Source organism: Macaca mulatta, chromosome 18 (genome assembly GCF_049350105.2).
Source record: "Macaca mulatta isolate MMU2019108-1 chromosome 18, T2T-MMU8v2.0, whole genome shotgun sequence".
Taxonomy (NCBI): Eukaryota; Metazoa; Chordata; class Mammalia; order Primates; family Cercopithecidae; genus Macaca; species Macaca mulatta.
Genome location: NC_133423.1, coordinates 61,293,837 through 61,313,415, shown reverse-complemented (window position 1 = coordinate 61,313,415; position 19,579 = coordinate 61,293,837). Strand labels below are relative to the sequence as shown.

The 19,579-nt window shown below is 37.9% G+C and overlaps 1 long non-coding RNA gene across 1 annotated transcript; it reads right to left on the bottom strand.

Annotated features, from left to right (window-relative positions):
• Positions 1–13,224: 13,224 nt before the first annotated feature.
• On the bottom strand, positions 13,225–18,347 carry LOC144336442 (uncharacterized). Its single transcript, XR_013408251.1, has 3 exons — positions 17,879–18,347; positions 16,932–17,017; positions 13,225–14,867 (listed from the first exon to the last, which is right to left on the bottom strand). It is a non-coding gene; the product is annotated as an uncharacterized LOC144336442 (long non-coding RNA).
• Between the last annotated feature and the right edge of the window lie 1,232 nt (positions 18,348–19,579).

Below are 19,579 nucleotides of genomic sequence, written 5' to 3'. Positions count from 1 at the left end.
TTACCAAACTGGAATAGGAGAAAGTGGTCCTATTTATTCACCAAACTGGAATAAGAGAAAGTGGTCCTACCCATTCCAAAATTAGTACAACCTGTAGCTGGCTTTCTATGAGGTTGATAGTTTTGCCAGAGCCTGTCACAGGGTTTTCTGAAACTCACCACCTGGAATTCCCAGGTCGTTCTTTCCTTGTGTGCCAATGTTCAGTCTTTTATAGTCCTAACCATTTATTGACCAAAATACCACCTTACAGAAATATATAGGTGTATCAGGACTCACTGGAGTTTTAGAGAGGTAAGAGTGGATGGTAAGAACTAGAAAGCAAAAACAGCAAAACAAAGCCTTATAATATTAAAAATACTTCTTAAAATCTCAGAATTTACCCAACCATATGCCAGGGATTTCTTAGTGGCTTTTGTTGTTCTCAGACTCTGGCCTGTGCACTCAATTTTCAATTTTTTCTCTTTTTTGTTCTTTTCTATTTAGGCTCTGCCCTTTTCTCTATTCTCCTCTAAATTCAGTGGGTATTTCTAATATAAGGTTATTAGATAAGGTTAGTGGTTTGTTTCCTTATCTGCCTACAGGCCTTGCTTCTTAAGTCTTTGCCTTATGTCACGGGCTTAGCCAGGTATTTTCCTGGAAAATGGCATTTCCCTCTTCATGCAGATCTCTGGTGCTGAATACAAAGACAACCTCACTACGGCTGTCAATGACCTATAGGTCTTCTGATCAGAAAATCATACAAGGATGTGGTTGCCTGTTAGGCTGGGAAAACTTTGTTAGTGTTAAGATAATGTACTATCTTCCTAGATTTAAAATATAACAGTAATGCTATTAATAATAACTGCTAAATTGTGTTAAATGAATATCTTCTGAAATTATATTTTTATTACTGTTTTATACATGTCTAAAAGATATTCAGCTTTTTTGTTTGTTTGTTTTTACAAAAATCCCAGTTCTTGTTTTAACAGTTCTCTCACGCCTTCTTTAAGTTGATTACTATGCCTATTTGTCTTTTTATTTATGTTTGGGTAGAAAAGCCAATGGTTCCTGAAGCTTGGTGAAAATAATATTCTTTATTTCCCTAAATTCACGACAAAAAAAACTACTCAAGTGTCACACCAAGTTTTCAGGTACACATAACTGGTCCATTGGCTTAAACACAACAAATAATAAGTAACATTTATACAGCTTTAACGTGTTCTAAATAAATGTTTCACATATGTTAATTATTTGCTTCTCACAACAATCCTATGATACAGATGCTATTATTATTATTTTTTAAAGATAACAAACCTAAGGCATAAAGTGACTGTCTAAAAATGTGTAGCTAATAAATGATAGAGGCAGAATTTGAATCCAGGTAGTCTGTCTTTAATCACTGAACTAAACTTCCTCTCTAACAAAAAGAGGAGCAGTTGATGGAGAACATATTTCTAGAGCACTCTATTAAAGTTAAAACATTGTAAAGTGATATCAGTTATCTTCTAGAAGGATAGAATAAATAGGGTCTAACCTGAAAGGCATATTGGGTGGAGAGTGGGTCTGGGGGAGGACCTGATAAGAAAAGAAGTGAAATGGCAAGAAAATAAAGTTTTAGTGTTTTGATTATACCCATACATTTCTACCACCCTTGACAGGTTACAATAAACATCCTATTTCTGCCTTTACTACACTTGTCTTACATTTCCTTTCTCTACTCCCTGATAATTTGGACAAGCGTTTCTCAGAACAGCAAGTGGGTTACAAGCACTGGGAAACATAAGGTGCTTGATAAACCTGAAATTCCTGATCTCATTCCAGACCAGAAGAATCTGTCCTGGGATAAGGGGGAAGGGGAGAGATGAAGGAAACTGCATGTTTAGCAAACACCACAGGTAGCATTTATGCTCGCTAAAGTTTGCAAACTTTTCTGCCAAGTGAATCTTTACAACTTTTCTGCAAGCGAATCTTCTGATAGTGGCTTATAGTCATGAAATAATTGCAAAGTGATTCACTTTATCTAGATTCTAAAGGCCTGGGTACCAAAACACAAACATAAATAATGAGCTTGTTTACCTTAGAGCTCCACTTTTCCTTTGATGTGACAAACAAGTAGGTTGGAAAACAAAAATCAATTTCTTTTCCTGCTAAGGAAAACCAAAGTTATACCTCAAAAAGATTGGTATAATGAACTCAACTCTAATAAATCTATATGCAGAGAACTTTATAAAATAAAAAGTCCATTAAGCCACTCTTGTAATATATTTTGCTAGCATTTCTAGGTGCTCTAAAGTATCTTTCTTTATTTATATAAGAAATATTCTTGTAAGCATGTCACTATTCACCTTTATAATCAAGTATTTTGTTTTTGAAGTAGGCATTATGGGATAAAATACATTTTAATGCCACATTATGAAAATATTCATAGCATAATATCAGTTATTAGGTTAAGTGATATGTTATAACTTTACTGCTTATCATAGCAACGGGAACCTTCAGATCATTTAAAGTATAATGGAGCTGGCCGGGCGCGGTGGCTCAAGCCTGTAATCCCAGCACTTTGGGAGGCCGAGACGGGTGGATCACGAGGTCAGGAGATCGAGACCATCCTGGCTAACACGGTGAAACCCCGTCTCTACTAAAAAAATACAAAAAAATAGCCGGGCGAGGTGGTGGGCGCCTGTAGTCCCAGCTACTCGGGAGGCTGAGGCAGGAGAATGGCGTGAACCCGGGAGGCGGAGCTTGCAGTGAGCTGAGATCCGGCCACTGCACTCCAGCCTGGGCGACAGAGCAAGACTCCGTCTCAAAAAAAAAAAAAAAAAAAAAAAAAAGTATAATGGAGCCAGAAAAATGATGCCCTAATTCTGTAAGTTGATGGAAACTAAGGAAGATAGACAAATTGAATAGTCAAAGTATTTTTTCCACAATGAATTTTATAATTTTATACCTTTTTATTGTATAAAATGTTATTTATTTTGTAAACTTCAACTTCCCTGTTCTTTAGTTTAACATAAAAAGATAACTAGAATTCCTTTTAAGCTTTGCAAGTTTTAAGATAATAAAGTAAAACTAGACAAAATTCTATTCATTTGGCATTATCAAATCTGGAATCACTTTGGATAAATTTGCTGACAAATTTAGAGTCTTCTTCTGTTTGGTAGCTGGCTCTTAGAAGGCATATAAGTGAACAAGCTTCTACCTGTATTGTTAGTGCTTATCCCAACTCAGAATATGATTCAGTCTATCTGTGCATGTAAAACAAGTTTTAGTGCCTTGTTAAGTAATCATCACACAGAGTGGTTCTCACTATGAATTGACAAAACATTTGCTGATCCACAATAATGAAAGTCATTAGAAGATACCAGGAAGTGGATGTTTCAAGCTCATCTTCTCATACGGTGTTGAGAGCATTGTTTAGAACCCCAAGGACACAATCCCACAGTCTGTTTTTTATAATAATAATCTATGCCATCAAATCATCTTCATAAGAGATCTCAAAGGGATTCTGCAAACACTAACGTCACCTTTTCCTGATTATGTAGAAATAGTAATTCTAGAGGACCAGGCAAAGGGCTAGAGAATAGTCTTGACTTGTTCAACTCCTGAGTGAATGGGAGGCTGAAAGTGCACCAGCCCTAGGAATAGCAGGCATGACACCGTCCAGGACTGAGCTTCTTCTCAACTATTGTCCTGAGAGAGTTACAGAAGGCCTCTTTTGTTTGGAATTTTCTCAGAAGCCCAAGTGAATTTGGGTGGAAATGTGTCCCTTTTGAAAAGGAGAACATTTCTTGAGTGGAAGTTGATATAAGATGATAATTTCTCATACGACGCATAGAGACAGGGGCCATGAGAGTTACAAACAAAAGATGAAGTGACTTGACCATGTCCTTAAGTTACAGTGTTCCTAGCTAGAACCTCCCAGGGGCCTTTAGTTATGATGATCAGAGGTCCAGGTATTCCCAGTCTCAGGTTACACCTTTTGTTGGAACAAATTTACAACACTGGTCTCTGTCACCTTTGAAAGTGTTCTGGACTGGGTGAGAATATATAAAATCACCTTAAGTGAAGTGCATAGTTCTACACTTAGAGACTTCTTTAAAAGGAAGAAAATAACCACAGTGGGTGAAGAGGAAATGTTCCTCTTATCCTCAGGTTTCTCACAAAGAATACAGACAATGACATTCATTTCACAGTGTTGTTATGAGGATTAGATGCAGTGATGCATGGAAGGTCTCCAACTCCCACTCCTCAAAAAGTGCCTGGAATGTGGTAAACTCTCAAGAAGTTCAAATCTCTATCCATTCATTTTCTTTCTCCCTTTAACACAGTGAAAGAAAATTCTAACGTGAGTTGTGCCAAAGAAATGTCAGAGAGTTAAAGATGATTCTTAAACCTAGCATCATCAGTGACACAGGGATTTTCAAGAAATTCCAGAAAGCCTCAAGGACACTAGCATTCCTTTTTTGGAGGATATAAGATGAGAAGACGGGAGCTTGGCTCCTCCTGACAAGATGTCAGGTTGCAGGACCATCCTATGGTTTGCAGGTGGTAGAAGCCCAACTACCAGATAGGGTTAAAACTTTTGGTTCAGCTTAATCTCAATTAAACACAAAAAGAACCTTCTGGTTAAACTACCTAAGAGAGCACGAGGGACCTCACCAGGTACTAAGTTTCTTGCCATTGGTCAGGTCAAATATGAGTGAGTTAATCACTGGTTACAGGAAGTTTCCATTTCGGATGGATGGTTAGTCTAGTACCAGGCCTTTTTTCTGCCTATATATGTCCCTCATTCTGGTATTGTAGAGTTCTGATATTTTTCAGGAAAACAGACCTAGCTTATTTTTTTCCTTTTCTGGACTTCTAATGAAAACTAATAAAAAGAATACTTTAGTTTTGGTGTTTTCTGATGGTGTTATGCATGTTTATTCAAAGGGACCACGCCCTACACTCATTTTGACTATTCCACAATTCTTATTCAAATGCTGAGCATACAGTGGGTGCCTAATAAGTACTTAGTAACTAGAAATGCAGACATGTTCCTATAGATTTTCCCATGCCAATCATTAATACAAACTTGGCACTATAGTCAGCATCACCTGTGGCCATACAATGTATATTATTCATGTCATCACATGATGCCAAAAACATGACATTCAGCAAACACAAAAATACATTGGTTCTCAGATTGTGACTCAAACTTTTGACTACAGAGACTGAAATTACAAAAGGTTATGTCAACTTGACTGGTATTAATAAAAACATAATATACTTAAACATTACAGTAAAAAATGCAAATGAAGCCTGATCAACCATTAAAACATACAGATACATTAAAAACAACTATAATTATTCTTCAGAACATAAGACATCTTGCGGTATTCTTGGTGTCTGAATGTTTGAAACTGTTTAACATGGTTAGATCAAGTATAAACCAAAATTAAGACTATAGATAACATGGAATGAAAGTGACAGAATCTGGCAAAAAGATTGTTCATTTTAAATCAGCTGGAAGTTTTTGTTAAAATACTGTAATTAACCAATAAGATAAAAATCTTTTTAAATTGAAGAAAAACTTATCTAAAGTACTATTAGAACTTAAAAATATACAAATAATGAATTTAGATTATTTAGGAAGCTTTTTCCAGAATTATTGGTATTTTGAACTTGAAATACAGTATTTAGTCCATAAGAAATTGAAGTATGCAAGTATCTATATTTGTACAAAACCACAAATGCAAAATATAGTAATAACTATTGAGATTTACTCTCTTCCCTATTGCCCTTCTCTTGGCTTAATCCTACATTTTCTAAAAGGTATTTATTGTTGTTGTCTTTGCTTCTTATTTATCCAGCGAATAACCAGATAAAATTGCTTCTGCCACCCTCCTCTTCCTAACAAGTGCACTGCGCAAGAAAGGCAAATAATGTGAATTTTCCATGAACAGTATGTGAAACCACAGCATCTTGGTTCTTTGTTTATTTAAAATTTTTGGTTCCAAGTTACAGAAACTCAGTCTGAACTAACTGCAACCAAAAAGAAAAACTTATTGATTTACAGAAGCAAAGAATTGCAGGGAGGGGACAGGAGGCTCAATGGATGCTGTGGAAGGGACACCAACACTGCCAGGCACTTCTCTGGCCCTCTTTCTGTCCCTCTGTTCACCTTCACTATCTTCTACAGAAGATGAAGTTGTGCCTTCATCAGCAGAGAAGTGAAACTTTTTTCTTTTTAATGGCCATTTTAAGTAATTTCAAGAAAACTTTGTGCAGCCATTTTTGAGTCATGTGTCTATCCCTGTGACTCAATGAGATTTTTATGATTAAGATCTCCCTCTAAAAATATGAGGTGAAAAGGAAGGGAGGATGGATTCTTAGAGGAAGGTCAGTGCTGCCTCCAGGAAAACAAAAGAGCATTAAGGAGAGAAAACTCTAGTTGCCCACTATGACTAATAAATGTCCTTGGGGACCAAGGTTTTGGGCTCTGGCCTAATAGTGATATAAAAAAGTAACATGATCAGAAATATCTTCTCTCAGACTTTTAATTATGTTGCAAAATGAAGTGATGAGCAGGGACACAATTAGGAGGAGAAAGGAAAGAGTCTTGGGATACCAGTGTTTATAAAATCCTACGTGAAATGTACCCCCAATATATCAAACTTAGCCTGTGATTTTGTGTTATACCCATTAGGCAATAGTTGCCATTTGATCAATAACATGGACCAAGAAAAGAGGCTGTGGTCTCTGTCTTATTATGTTATTCATGGACACGAAGCAACAACAGAGATCTTCATGCTATTACTTTAAAAAAATGTAGCTTCCATGAATTCTTATTGGTCATTTATTCTGGGTTTAATCAAAACACTAAGTTTTTATTTTCAAATATTTCAACAGTTATTTTGGTCATAGAGTCAGTTGTAAATTCCTACATAAAAAGTAAATGAGTGGCTGGGCACGGTGGCTCACACCTAAAATTTCAGCATTTTGGGAGGCTAAAGTGGGTGGATTTCTTGAGCTTAGGAGTTCAGGACCAGCCTGAGCAACATGGTGAAACTCCATCTCTACAGAAAAATACAAAAATTAGCCAAGTATGGTGGCACACTCCTGTGGTCCCAGCTACTCAGGAGGCTGAGGTGGGAAGATCACTTGAACTGGAGAGGTGGAGGTTGCAGTGAACCAAGATAGCACCACTGCACTCCAGTCTGGGTGACAGAGTGAAACCCTGTCTCAGAAAGGAAGAAAAAAAATGCAAATGAGCAGGCCTTTTCCTATCAGAAATTCAGAGGCTCTCTTATATATGCCATAAATAAAATAGTGACAACAGAGAGCCTGCACAGACACAGCTTGAATGGAAAATTACTGAAGTTTCTCCAAGCTAAAATTTATGTTTGCATACTTTATGTAGTTACATACTTTAGCTAGGCACTTTAGCCTACTTTCTATCCAGCCATCGTGGAAAGTAAACATGTGCCTGTTTAACACCCAGTGTTTTCTCAAACATTGATCCATACTTACTATGTCAGAAATACTTGAGTTATTTTGTTTTGTTCAGTTTAGTTTAGTTTTTGGCTTTTTTTTTTTTTTTTTTGAGATGGAGTTTCCCTCTCGTTGCCGAGGCTAGAGTGCAATGGTACAATCTCAGCTCACCTCAACCCCCACCTCCTAGGTTCAAGCAATTCTCCTGCCTTAGCCTCCTGAGTAGCTGGGATTACAGGTGCCCACCACCACACCCAGCTGATTTTTGTATTTTTAGTAGAGACGATGTTTCACCATGTTGGCCAGACTGGCCTCGAACTCCTGATCTCAGGTGATCCACCTGCCTCGGCCTCCCAAAATGTTGGGATTACAGGCATGAGCCACCGTACCCAGCTGAGTTTTTTAAGTATATTAATTATTGGGTCCAACCTTAACAAATTCTGAGTCAGGTAAGTCTGTGTTGGATCCTTTAACTGTTGCATTTTGTTAATTTTTTAAAAAATTTCCTGGGTGATTGAGATACACAGCCATGTTAGGAAACCGTGACTTTAAACCCAAATGTCTAATCTTTTCTGCAGATTTCATTAGCAATAATTCACAAAGCATATTCATCTTCTACAGCTCATGAAATAACTCTGTTCTTGAAAATCAGAGTACATGTAGAGGAGAAGGGGTTTTTGTTCTGACAATATAATACTGTCCAATGCTACATGATTGGTAGATAAGGCCTCCATATGCTCATCTATAAAATGTGGGATTTAGATGAGGTGATTTTTTAAGTTCACTGAAGCCATAAATTTATTTAACCTATGTAACCTACAGAATTAGATGTGAAATAGAAATGTTGATTATGATTTTCATCAAAAGCACATGGGCTATATAAATTGCTAGGAAAACCTGGAACAAATTAAAAAGCCATAAATAAATGAGCTTAATCCTTGAATTAAAAAAACAAACAAAAAAGCAACCACACTCACAACCGAATCTATCTGAAAGGCCAGGCTTAGTCATATAATGATTTAACCCTTGCTTTGGTCAGCATTTTTATATAATTTCCTTGCCAACCCAGAATGAGGATGGTGACATGTCTGGAACGTAGTTTTCAGTGTGCTGAGCTTGAACAAAGAACAGTTTCCAGGGTGGGTGGGGTGAACCTTATTTTTCAGTAAGATGTCACTCCTGTCTGATTAGGACGCTGTGAATCACTGTATATTTGGCACACTGTCAACTGAAACGTACCTTTGCTTTTCTCCCTTTGGTCTCTCCCTCAGTTATTATCATGGGAAAAGATAAAATTCACAAGCTATAGATCAAGATTTTACTTCTCAAAAGAAACATCTCATTTTAGAAGCACATTCTAACTTCCCAGAATCACACGTCGATTAGATTGTCTTCAATCTAAACTATTATTTGTGATAAAAGCTCTAAATTATTGCATTCCTTTCTAATTTTATTATCCTTAAACTATACCTTAAGTACGTTCACTTTTGTACAATTGGAAAATGGTTGTATGTTAAGTATTCATCAGTCATTACTAGAATTTCAGGGGGCAAAATTACAAATCATTCGTTAAACTTTCAAAATCATCTTCGTCTGTAATCTCTCTTGTACCCTGAAAGATCCACAGTAGTACCATACTTTCTTTCCTCTCCTACTTAATGTTATTATACAGCTATGGAAACCACAATGGAGAATAAAAGAAGAGAAATAGCCATGTGTTTCATTTAAGTTAAATAATTTCATCTAAGTAATTTCTACAAGACATTACTCTGTTGTCTTTAAATTTCATTTACTTGAATGAGAATCATAGGCACTTGTTGGTGAGTTGTTCAGCACAAATCAGATTCCTTACTGGAAATTTAACTTTGGACCTTGGCAATAAACTACCTTCAATAAGACAGTAACATTGAAAATGTTTTTTCCCATCCATTGATTCCGCTGTACAGATTTGACGTTTCCTCTCCCGATGTCAGAACAGTTCTGATATCACCCCCTCCTCCTTTCCTCTCTTGAGTGTTTATTCTTCAAGTCCAAATATCTTTGTGCTCTGAAGAGCTCGGAAATCTGACACTGATTCCTACGAGCAGATAAAACTTGATTTTCTTCCAACCCTCCAACTGATTTTTGATATTCTTTTTATCGATGATCAGCTTCATTCCAAAGCTTGCGATGAGGTGACAACGCCAGGGCTTCCACACCAGAGAAATAGGCCACCTTTGTCACCTGGCAAAAAACATTCTGTTGGCACCTTCAAACCCATCTTTAGATATAAAGCTAGTAGTTTGGTGAAAATAAAAGTGAACCTTTACAAATATACCTTGAATTGCAAGGCCCTTCCAAAACCAAAATAGACCACAGGAAAGCTAAAATGTCTGACAGTTGTATAAAGTGCAAGATTTAGGTGTGTGACGAACAATGATGTGAAAGGATGCATGTTGCATTTCCAGCCTGCAAACGATGACCATTTTCTGAAGAGTGAAGCAGCAAGCAGGGTGTCACCACAGCCTCCAGGTCTCTCCCAAGTGTCCTGCTAGTGATGGTTTCTGTGCACCCATCTGTAAAATTCTCCACCCTGGTATCCAAGCCCATAGCTCCTCCTTGTTGAGACTTGTCCCATTAGTCTTTGGAGGCTAAAACAAACCCAGGCGAGAAAGTCTTGATTGCTGGCTGAGATAATCAGGAGTAAGTTGATTCTATTTCGCAACTTCTCAGCTGGGCGGTGGAGGTGGTTTCGACATTGTAATTGAGGAAGTCCATAATGCCTTCCTAGAGATTGGTATCCAAATCAAAAACCTTCATGTTTACCTTGATGCTACTAGCTTTGTCTTGAAAGTTTAAACCCTGCCAACTTCAGGAAATCGCTTATCATGTAAGTTTGACAGCTCTGTTTACTTTAGCCCCGACCTATAGTTTAATAGTGAAAAGTTTGGAGGAAGCAAGCCTCATAGGAGAATGCTTGACATTATTAAAATGCAAAGTACACAGGAAGAGAAGCTAGTGTGAAAGCTGTCTCCATTTGTGACTCACTCCTTGAAGAAATTTCTGACTTTTATGCCATGCGTGCTCTGTGTGTTAGAAGTAAGCATCCTGTTAAAAGAGTACACAATAGATACCCTTTTTTTTTTTAGTTTAAGATGAAAATTCAAAAGAAAATGAAGTCTTTGTATCACTTCTACTTCAGTGAATTTTGTTGTTTTTATTTTAAATTTGCAGTTTCTCTAGCTTATAAATATCACGGTAATTAATTTTACTTTACCTGAGCTGTCTTCATTCAGGTAGTTACTATAACAAATTTTGAAAACTTCAATGAAGAAAGATTTGCAGCCCTGGGACAGGGGAAACAGAAAGCAATGGCTAGACTTCTCCCAGGTGGAAAGGCAAAGTCAGTGGAACCAGGAGTCAATACACATTCTCTTTTTTTTTTTTTCTTTTTGAAGACAATTGAGGAAATTTATTTTTTTATTTTTAATTGACAAAAATTGTATAATGTACAACATGAGGTTTTGATATAGAAATACATAGTGGAATGACTAAATCAAGCTATTTAACTTCACATACTTATTTTGTGGTGACAGCACTTAAAATCTATTCTTAGCAATTTTCTTTATTTTCTTTTTTTTTTTTTTTGAGATAAAGTCTCATTCTGTCACCCAGGCTAGAGTGCAGTGGTGCAATCTCAGCTCAGCACAAACTCTGCCTCCCAGGTTCAAGAGATTCTTCTGCCTCAGCCTCCCGAGTAACTGGAATTACAGGCACCTGCCACCACGCTGGGCTAATTTTTGTATTTTTAGTAGAGATGGGGTTTCACCGTGTTGACCAGGCTGTCCTTGAACTCCTGACCTCAGGCAATCCTCCCGCCTCGGCCTCTCAAAGTGCTGGGATTACAGGTGTTAGCCACTGTGCTCGGCCACAATTTTCAAGTATATACAATATATTGTTATTAACTGTAATCACCATGAGTCACAACAGGTCTCTTGAACTTATTCCTTCTTTCTAACTGAAATTTTATAGCCTTGACTAAAATCTGTCCAATCTCTGCAGCTCCTGGTAACCACCATTCTACTCTCTACTTCAGTGAGTTCAACTTTTTTACACCCCACATATTAGTGAGATCAGTATTTGTCTTTCTATGCATGGCTCATTTCACTTAACATGTGCCAGGTTCACCCACATTGTCATAAAAAACAAGGTGTTTTTTTCTTGTTAAAAGCTGAATAGTATTTCATTGTGTATATATAGCACATTTTCTTTCTTCATTCATCCACTGATGGATATTTAGGCTAATTCCATATCTTGGCTATTGTGGATAATGCCACAATGAACATGGGAGTACAGATGCTCTTAAACATATGGATTTCATTTCCTTTGGATATACAACCAATAGTGAGATTGCTTGATCATATGGTAGTTCTATTTTTAATTGTTTGAAGAACCTTCATACTGTTTTCCATAATGGCTGTGCTAATTTATCAGTCCATCAACAGTCTGCAAGGTTTTTCTTTTCTCTACATCTTCACCAACACTTACCTTTTGTCTTTTTTATATCTGTTCTAACATGTATGAGGTGATATCTCATTGTAGTTTTAATTTGCATTTCCCTAATGATTGGTGATGTTGAACATTTTTTTCGTGTACCTGTTAGCCATTTGTATGTCTTCTTTTGAGGAATGTCTATTTTGCTCACTTTTAATTGGATTATTTATTTTCTTAATATTGAATTTTTTGAGTTTGGCTATTAATCCCTTATCAGATGTATAGTTTTCAAATATACTGTCCAATTCCCAGGCTTTCTCTTCATTTTGTTGTTTCACTGGCTGTGTAGAAGCTTTTTAGTTTGATGTAATCCCATTTGTTTATTTTTGCTTTTGTTGCCTATGCTTTTGGGGCCATATCCAATAAAATATTTTTCTAAATCAATGTCGTAGAGCTCTTCCCCTACATTTTTTCTTAGTAGTTTTACAGTTTCTGGTTTTACGTTTAAGTCTTTAATTCACTATAAGTTGATTTTTATATATGGTGCGAGATGAGGGTCTAATTTCATTCTTCTGCATACAAATATTGTTTCCCCGGCACAGTTAACTAAAGAGGCTGTTCTTTCTCATTGTGTGTTCTTGGCATATTTGTTGAAAATCAATTGAGAGTAAATGCATGGATTTCTTTCTGGTATTTCTATCCTGTTCCATTGGTCTAAGTGTCACTCATTCTTTTACTAGCAATAGATACCAACCATTTTGGAATTCGAAAATGTGGTTTAGAAAGGCATGGGATAATTTAGTTTTAAAATGAATAGCAAACTTGCCCAGTCTTTTCACCTTATTCATGGCAACATTAAACATTGAATTACAAAATATTACCTTCCTTAAAAATGGAATTAGACTACACTTACTTATAATTTTCAACTTTGCACATTCCAGAATAAACTGAGTTTTGCTGATGCCACAGGACAGAGGGGAAGTGTCGTCTTTGTGCTTGTCTGCCTTAATTATGTGTTCAAACATAAAATAAAATTTCTTTGAACAGATCTAACTAAACTCAAATAAGATTATATATAAAGTTCAATTGAGAGGGATGGAAAGATAGGCCTAACTTTTACCTTTAAATTCCCTAAAGAGCATCAAAACATAGCAAAAGATTCTTGATAGACATGTAATCTTGAATTAATAGCTGTACATCTTCGTCATAGAATTAAGACTGTCAAAGCATGAACAATTAAAAGAAAGACCAGATAGTTTAAGATTAGATAAAATTTATTTTTTGCTTGATTTTATTTTTTTAAGTAATCAAAAGTGAAAGAAAATAAGAAGATAATACAAAATGCTACAGTTGTACACATTGTATTAACCTTTCTACTCCAAGTGAAAATGTGCATAGAAACTATAAAGATAGCAAACATGTTTATGTATATTTTACAGATTCTAAAGTGTTGATAACCAACTAATGATTCTGAATCAAGGGCTCAGATATTTTAGAGTTACATTTTATGTAATTTAGTTGATTGCACATGTAAATGTACATTATTTCTTTATTTCTTCAATAAAATATTGTTTTAATGCAATTATATTAAATCATTAATAATGGATAGATAAAATATTGATCAAGCTTTATATTAAAAAGTCTGATTTAGGGGGTGCATTTAGTATGTGCTCAATACTGAGTTAAGAAATTTACATACATTATGGTATTTCATCCTCAGAAGAATCCAATGAGTTCGTTAACACCTACTTAATGTAATAAAGAACTTGAAAAGTTTGGTTAAAAAGCTGGCTCACGAGAGCACGCCATTGCACTCCAGCCTGGGCAACAAGAGCAAAACTTCATCTCAAAAAAAAAAAAAAAAAAAAAGAAGAAGCTGGCTCAATTCACACAGCTAGTAGTAGAACATGGAGCTACAATTCAAACCCATATATTTTGCTCCCATAAATACTCTGTTCTGATTAATGTTGCTTATGTTGCTGAAAGTTATTTGAATGGAGCAGGTATAGTCTGTTGTGTGGAATCGTCAGCTGAGGCTCAAAAGCCTGGGTTCAGTTGATACGAAGGCAATTTCTGTACCATACCCTCAGTGTGTTACAAAGAGCATGAGTGCTTAGGCCATTGGTGAAACGGTCTAGGGTCAATGAAGCAGTCTCATTGTCAGAGGTGTTATCCGAGCTCTTGGTCTCACAACCGAGGAAATTAAGGAGCATGGACACCAAGGATGAGGTTGGAGCGAAAGTTAATAAGCAACAGAAGAAAGCTCTCCACAGCAGAGAGAGGTCCCAAGAGGGTTTCCATTTTTACAATTGAATGCAAAAGTTTCCATAAGAAACTTTCTTTATCTGTGTAGCTGTGTAACTTCCCTTATCTATATAGCTGCCTGTGTAACTTCCCTTTTCTGTGCAGCTATGGGCGTGTCTTAGGCAAGCTCAGGGCTTAACTTCTCTTGTCTGAGCGACTGCGGGCGTGTTTCAGGCAAGGCCCCCACCCCATGTAAGTTCCCACGGAGCCCACCATGTGCATGTCCATGAAAGGAAAAGAAACTTTTTCCCAGGCCCCGCTGATGACACAAAGAATAAAGGTTTCTGTGTGGAGCTTTGCTCCGTTATCTGTGCAGCTGCAGCTTGATTCTCCAGGTTGTTTCTCTGTTTAAAAGAATTCTGTCGAGGACTTGCCTTAACTGTGTTTTTTTGTTTTTCTGTTTTTTTTCTTCCTTTCTCTTCTTTCATAAGGATGGCCACAAACTCACTCTGTGGTCTGGAGCGAGATGCTTACCTGCTCTGCATTTTGGTGTTCTTTTCTATAACGCGGAAAACAAGCAGAGCACCCTGTGCAGGGTTGCTGAAAGTATAAACTGGGTATGGAAACACTTTGGACACAGTCACTCTCTCAAACATGCTTATACTCCTCCTTTCTGATGTGCTGAACACCTCTGGTTGCTGAGTTGTAAGAGAGAAACGAGACTAAATACCTGCTTAACTTCACTAAATCCTGCTTAACTTCACTAAATACCTGCTTAACTAAACACCTGCTTAACAAACCTCAGATATTGCAAGAACTTAATATTTCAGAAACATTCACTCAGAAATATGCTTTTATGAAGTAAAATTATCTACAAATAAGTAAAACTACGTGTACCTTGGGAAAAAGTGTATTTCATAACCAGAAAAATCACTTCCCCTAAGTTTATCTGCCTCATACTTTACCAGTTTCATGTCATAAAAATTATTTCCACATGTAAGCATACATAGATTAAACATGATATTCAATTTATTATATTTAGAAAATGATTGTATTCTCTTTCTCTTTGTTGAAGGCAAACTCATTCCCTTCACTTCCCACATTTTTGTTTAAACAGAAGTTTCCAATCAAGCCATTTATTTCTAGAATGTTACCAGCATCATTTATAAAGAGGAGCCATCTACTGTCATGTTTAATATTGCTTGGGTTTCATAAATTGCTTGTATTTCATTACCGCTTGTATTTCATAAATTGGTGCAGATACTCAGAACTTGCAAAAATAATTACCATTCAAAACCAAGAAATAAAGAAATAATGATATGCTTGTTTGTAGTATTATGACTGAATAAAAATTTACTGGAAAGCTCTGCTCATAAACTCCATTTTCTTCCTGAGAAGCTGGCTTCACAAATTGGAAAAGCATACTTTTATGCATATATTTTCTTATTCAACTAATATTTGTGGAAAGCTTGCCCTGCTGTTTGCCAGGCACTGTGTTAGGCCTGATACAATGGTCAACAGGAGAGGGGATACAATCATGAATAGGAGAGTTGTGACCTCTGCCCTCAGGAACAGGGCACTTGTGCGGCAGACAGATAAGTAAACACACTGCGGTGTGTGAGGAGCGCCAGGGAAGGGAAAGGGGAATGTGCACTGGGAGCACACACCAGGAACTCCAGACCCACACTTCATGGTTGCAGGTAGGGAAGGATAGCTGGTGGGAATGATCTTTAAGCTACTCTCTAAAGGATAAGGATTACCAAGTAATGGAGGAGACTGGAGTGGCCGAAAGGATAGAGAGTGCTTCCAAAAGAGGAAACAGCATCCGTGAATGTATACAGGAGAGAGACAATGGTATGTTTAAGAAACTGAGAGAAGGTTCATTTGGCATGAAGCCAGCATGGAGTTCAAGGTGGAGAGCACCAAGAGGTAAGAATAAAGAACTAAAGAAGATCCAGCGGCCGGGCGCGGTGGCTCAAGCCTGTAATCCCAGCACTTTGGGAGGCCGAGACGGGCGGATCACGAGGTCAGGAGATCGAGACCATCCTGGCGAACACGGTGAAACCCCGTCTCTACTAAAAAGTACAAAAAAAAAGAAAAAAAAAAAAAAAAAACCAAACTAGCCGGGCGAGGTGGCGGGCGCCTGTAGTCCCAGCTACTCCGGAGGCTGAGGCAGGAGAATGGCGGGAACCCGGGAGGCGGAGCTTGCAGTGAGCCGAGATCGCGCCACCGCACTCCAGCCTGGGCGACAGAGCCGAGACTCTGTCTCAAAAAAAAAAAAAAAAAAAAAAAAAAAAAAGAAGATCCAGCTTGTACAGAGTTTTGCTAGCAGTACTTAAAAATTGGGCTTTTATCGAAGGACAATGGGTTCCAACAAGGATAGTAACATAACAGGTTAGGGAGGTTCATTTAGAAACCATTGATATCCACTAGAATATGCACAGGCTTCCTAAAACTGTCTGGCATTCTTCCCTGCTGGAACTCTTTGTTAGAATACGTGGATATGGTCACTGCAGCCATATAACAGGTTAAAATGAAAAGCACCTTTGTCGACATCTCTTTTTCCAAACAAATACTGACTTCGGCAAAAGAGGTTTCATCACCTTCCGCCCACCTGTGTCTTCTCCCACTATTGCACATCTTTGGCCACATCTATTATCCACCTGTCTCCCGAGGCACTCTCCTCTCTGCAAGGGAGGCAGGGGAATTGTCCTGGAAGGTCAGTGCTATAGGGTTGAGAGGAACTATAAAACATGTCTCACCAGGTACGATGGCACGTGCCTGTAATCACAGCTGCTCAGAAGTCTGACACTGGAGAATGACTCAAGCCCAGGAGTTCAAGACCAACCTGGGCAACATAGTGAACAAACAAATAAATAAATGTTAAAATAAATTTTTAAAAATTACTCTAATATTCAAAAAAAAGTTTATCAAGCCAAAAGGAGAGCCCCCAATCCAGCCTCCATCACACCATGTCATAAAGGTAGAATACGTGATGCTTTACACATTGCTTTGTAAAATAAAGCACTAGACTGAAGAAATGCTGAATGGTGGCCTTGATTACTACCTCATTGTGCCTTTGCACAAGTGGAAAGGCTAGGCTTGGAAGTCAAAAGACTTTAGTGTTAACTCTGCTGGCTATAAACTGTATGATCCCAGCAAATAACATAACCACTGTTGCCTCATTTCCTCCCTCTGTGAAACTGGAATTATACTCCTGCCTCTATGACTTTGAAAAGATATGGGAGGTAACTGCATAAGAGAAAGCACCTCATGTAAACCCTAAAAAGCAATAACAGCTGTCCTGTAGGAAGTATCTACTGTGTGCTGGCTACGTTACATATTTCATTTAATCCTTATAACACCTCATTTGACACTTTTCACTCCCTACAGGTGAGGAAAACAAGGCCTAAATAGGTTAAGTAACTTCCCTGAAGCCCCACGGCTTTGCCACTTAGCCAAGATTTGAACCCAGTTCTATCTCAGACCAAGGCCATGCAAGCTTTTTGCTCTAATGCCTTTTCCCCCTTCCTTTCTGTTTTTGGCACACCAACCACAGACTGCAGCAAGTTTTAATTTAAAATACTTAATAAAAACATACTTTTATCAGAAAAAAACTAAATACATACTTATATATGTATCATGCACATGATTTCATAAGCAATGCATATTTGCAATATAATTAATTCAAGTAATAATTCTGTCCCACCCTCATATTATGTATGTCCCATTTCCGATACCATCTTCTGTGTTCCAGAGATGAGCAAACTTGCTTGTGCTTGCTCAAGCAAAACACAGTCAACTGCTCCGGTGCCACTCACTCCTCAAGTGGCCTGAAGCCGTCCAGCGGTCTCGGTGAGTAATGCAGTGACTAAAGCCCACACAATAAGGAAGCAGTGCCCTTTTAATAGAGCCGCAATATAAAGGAAAACACTCAAGCCAGTTCTAGCTACTGTGAATGATTTATTGGGTGAGCCCCGCCCGACTAGGCCCAGCAATTTCCCATTTGTTGCGTCCCAATCCTGTCCCTCCCACGTCTCCACCCTCCTGCTGCCTGCCCTTCCCAGGCACCTCCCTCTTTTTATGGTGATTGCAACTCTGCAGCTAACAGCTCACACACCACACCCTGACTCCTGCACTGGCTCAGGCTCCCTAGGATCTCTCTGCCCAACCCTCAATCCCCCTCTTCTATCTGAATGAAGCCTCTCATTAACGTGCCTTCCTTGACTCCTCTACAGACACCTCCCACTTACACTCCTCAGCCTGTCTTCTTTCATCTCCTTTTTCATTTTATAAATTCTTTCCAAATTACTTCAAATCACAAGCAAGTCAGATTAATTGAGTAAACCTCTTGAAAGACTGTCCTCATAGACAGAGCACTCTGATGACAATCTTCCTCGAAGGGACGGCTAGACACTAAGTTAGGTCAACTCCTTAGGTCTTGCGGCGACGCCTCATGTAAACGCTGCATGATGTCCATTCGAGTGCAGACAATTGCCAATTACTGGTTAATAACTAGCATGGCACTCATTTCTTTAGGTAGTCATAATAATCAAAATAATAATAATAACTTCCATTTATTGGTCTAGAAATCACTGTGTGGCAGGTGCTTTTCATGCAGTAGCTTACTCAATCCCATAAGAACTCTTCGAAGGTAGGCATTTTTGGAGTAAGCAGATGTACAAATTAAGGCAAAAAGAAATTCAGACGCTTGTTTGTTACATGGAATTAAGTACCAGAGACAGATTTCAAACTCAATCTCTCTAAACACAAAACCTGTCCATGCTTCCTGACGGCTCCAACCACATCCACTCTTCCCTCCACTGTTACTGACATTTCCATTCATGATTTCTCCTTATTCATCACTCTCCTTAAAGAATTCCTTGAAAGAATTATATAGATTCTATTTATATAACACTTTTTCTGTCTATTTTCTTCCCTTCCCGCTGCAACCACCCTGGCTGAGGTCTTCATTACCTTCCTCCCAAACCATCCGATGACCATCTGACCAGTCATACTGTGTCTTGTTTCTCTCTCCAAATCCAACAGGGTTTCATATTTTCTCCCACCAAAAAAAAAAAAAAAAGTAATATATTTCTACTGCCAATTAAGTCAGGGAAACTTCTCATTCTAGCATTAAAATTAAAAAAAAAAAAAAACTCTTTGTAAAATAAGATCTAGTTTGTGTGTTGCCATATTTACTTTAAGTGGCCATAGAATATTGCAGGAGAGACTGGGAAACAGAGATCAGTCACAGAAACAGATTTAGGCTCAGGCCTAAAAGGTTTAGAAGAACTCTGACATCAGAAGAGGAGACACTGGGCAGGAAACCAAGGTGGGGCTTCATACAAAGAGTCCTTAGTCTTGAGAATACAAGCTTTGGTGCTGAGATGACCTGATACACTAAGGA